Below are 3,619 nucleotides of genomic sequence, written 5' to 3'. Positions count from 1 at the left end.
CGTCTTGCTGGGCTCAACAACGTCGTCCGTTGTCACAAGCAGGACCACTGCTCAACCGTCACTGACCTGCAAGGCGTTCGTCGTCATTCAGCTTCGTCATGGTGCCCAACGCCATTTCGCTGAACACTAACTGCTTCATCCGCGTCATCCGCCGCACGACACATGGATATGCACTTGTTCTACGCACTGTTGAAACCCCGTGATGGACAAAGAGACTTGTAAACGTTGCTAAGAGTAATGTAACAGCCAGACGAACACTGCGTAACCAATAACGCACCGCAGAGCACAGATATTGTCCGCCACGGCTCAGCACGAGACCTGGGGAAGCACACATTCCGCCGCCAGCCGCGGCCGCTCACTGCTAGACCAGCTTCACTGCGCAACACGTAACCATAACAACGCCGCCATTGTGCCTACTGATAATGGCTGCCATGATGTCATTACCGCCACACTTTATACGCCCTGCACCGGCTGGGCATGCCCTCTCCTTACCTTTTTCCTTCCTCCGTGTGCTCATGTGTCCATTCAAACTACCACGCTGTGTGTGTGAGATCTAGATTACCTTCCTCCGTGTAGATTAGCAAGCGACTTTGTTACATGGATGGATGGATGGATATGGCTGTACCCTTTAGATCGGGCGGTGTCTAGCACCACCAAGCCGTAATACTTAATCAACCCGAAACTATATTTATTTTTTTCCCTTAAAAAGTGAGTTTGAGGATTCGTACTTTGCAGTGAAGAGTTTAATTTTCACTCGTGCCTTGACTTTAGCCACCAATCAGATAACCTCCTTCGAGTTAAGTCTACTTGCTTAAAGTCTATTTTGCCCTTCCGGTCCCTAAACCCCAGTGCTTTGAAAAACTTTGCGCCATCATCCTGAATTATAGGGTAAAGCCCTTTACAGAACATTATCAAGTGTTCGGCAGTTTCTTCTTCCTCTCCACACGCACTGCATACTGTGTCTACCCCTTCGTATTTGGCCCGATATGTCTCGGTTCGCAGTACTCCCATCCTTGCCTCAAACAGTAGAGAACTACCCCGAGTATTATCATAGATCCTTTCCTTGGCAATTTCCTGCTTAAAAGTTCGATAGATCTCTAGTGCGGACTTCTTAATCATGCCTATTTTTCACATGTCAGTCTCCGTTTCCTTCACTTTCTTCTTAACCGATAGTTCTTTTTGGTTTGGCCACCTGCTGTTTTCTAAGTATTTACCAGTCAACTTCCTGGTTCGCTTCCTCCTTTTTGTATCGACATTCTTCATGTACAAGTAGCTGAAAACCTTCCTAGCCGAACGCTCCTCCTTCATTTCTCTCAATCGCTTCTAAAATTTTATCTTGCTGCTAGCTTCCCTGCCTTCAAATGATGTCCATCCCATATCACCTTGTACTCCCTGATTTGGTGTATTCCCGTGAGCTCCTAAAGCAAGCCTACCTATTCCACGTTGCTTAATTTCTAATCTTGCTTGAACTTCTGATCTCATGCACAAGACCGCATTGCCGAACGTCAGCCCAGGAACCATGACCCCTTTCCATATTCCTCTCACAACATCATACCTATTGTAATTCCACAGTGCCCTATTTTTCATCACTGCTGCATTCCTGTTACCTTTAGTCGTCACGTATATTTCGTGTTCCCTCAGGTACTCGGTCCCATTGCTTATCCATACGCCCAGATATTTGTATTTATCTGTTATCTCTAGCGTGACCTCCTGTATCCTAAGCTCACTACCTTCGTTGTCATTGAAAATCATGACTGCTGATTTTTCCTTACTGAATCTAAAATCTAACCTATCTCCCTCATTACCGCAGATGTCCATCAATATCTGCAAAATCTTCCTTGTTGTTGGCCATTAGAACTATATCATCTGCGTACATTAATGCTGGTAGTGCCTGATCAATAAGTTTTCCTTGTTTGACTAAAGAGAGGTTGAAGCCCAGCCCACTTCCTTCTAATTTGGCCTCTAATCCTTGTAGGTACATCATGAATAATAAGGGTGACAGGGGGCACCCCTGCCTAAGCCCCCGTTTTACCTCTGCAGGCTTGAATACCTGTTTTTCCCACTTTATAACTACCTTGTTACTTTTATAGATACCCTTTAAAGGATTAGTGACTACATGTTCTACGCCTAGTGTGTCCAGTATTCCCCACAATTCCTCTTGAACCACGCTATCGTACGCTCCCTTGATATCCAAGAATGTTAGCCACAGGGGCCTGTGTTCCTTTTCTGCTATTTCGATGCACTGCGTGAGTGAGAACAGATTGTCGTCCAACCTCCTGTGTTTCCGAAACCCATTCTGCAGTTCCCCCAGCACCCCCTCATCGTCTATTTATGCCTGCAGTCTTTCCTTTATAATCTGCATCGCCAGCCTGTAGACCACTGATGTCACTGTTATAGGACGGTAGTTGTTTATGTCAGCTTTGTCCCCCCTTCCTCTATAGATCATGCTCATCCTGCTAAGAGTTTCCATCCATCGGGAACTTCACCATCGATTATTATTTTGCTCACTGCCTCTCTCAAAGCTTGCTTAGACTTCGGACCTAATGTCTTTATCAGCCTAATTGGGATGCCATCTGGGCCTGTTGATGTACTACTAGAAACCCTTTTCTCAGTCCTTTCCCATTCTCGTTGTGAAAATGGAGCCATTGCACCACTTGATTCGTCCTTGTCTATTGTGGTGCATAAAGTACTTCTTTGTTGAAATTTTTCTGTCACCCTTGTTCTTATATATTCAATAGCTTCGTCCCCTTCTAGCCTGGCACCTTGGGCTGTAGTTATAAAACTCTGCTCTAGGCTCGTCTCATTTCTTAGGGAGTTTAGATGGTTCCAAAATTTCGCAGCTGCCTTTCTATCTTCTTTATGTACTTCTGCCAGCCACTGAGCTCCCTTTCTTCTAATCTTTTCATTGATCAGAAGGGATGCAGCCCTTCTACAGCTTAGAAAGGTTTCCATTTTCTTTCAACATCATCTGTCGGTTCACCCCGCTGCTTAGCATGTCTGTGTTCCCTAGAGGCTTCCTGACGTTTTCTATGGCTCTCTTAACTTCCTCATCCCACCAACTTTTGGGTTTGTGTCTTCTTTTCCGGTGTGACTTGTTACGCGTCTTAGCAAGCTCTAGCTCAAAGAGTCTAATTAGATTCGTGTATGTCCACACTGTCTTATTATCCTCCGTGATTACTTTCTCAATTTGTTTAGTGGCTATTTCAATTTGCCTTTCTGAATAAAAATTTTCCTGTAGTTGCTCATCTTGCCTCCTTTCCACTTTCACTGCTCTTCCAAAACTTAGCTTGATGCGTTTGTGATCACTAGTCAGACTTCTGGAGCCACCTTAATCTATGTGCATTCCCCTGAGCTTATCATACATCCTATGTGACATAAGTGCATAATCTATCGTCGACTGCAGCCTTCCTACCTCCCATGTTATTTGCCCTTCACACTTCTCGGTACTGTTGCAAATGATCAAATCAAGCCTTTCACACATATCCATGATCATTTTGCCTGTCGGGTCGGTATATTCATCTATATCTTCTATGTGCGCATTCATGTCTCCTAGTATAATTATCTCGCACTCTCTTCCTAACTCCTGAATGTCCTTTGATATACACTCTACTATTGCCTG

The sequence above is a fragment of the Rhipicephalus microplus genome, chromosome 1, assembly GCF_043290135.1.
Source record: "Rhipicephalus microplus isolate Deutch F79 chromosome 1, USDA_Rmic, whole genome shotgun sequence".
In the NCBI taxonomy this organism is placed as follows: Eukaryota; Metazoa; Arthropoda; class Arachnida; order Ixodida; family Ixodidae; genus Rhipicephalus; species Rhipicephalus microplus.
The sequence above is the reverse complement of the archived record's forward strand: the minus strand, read 5'-3'. Positions refer to the sequence as shown.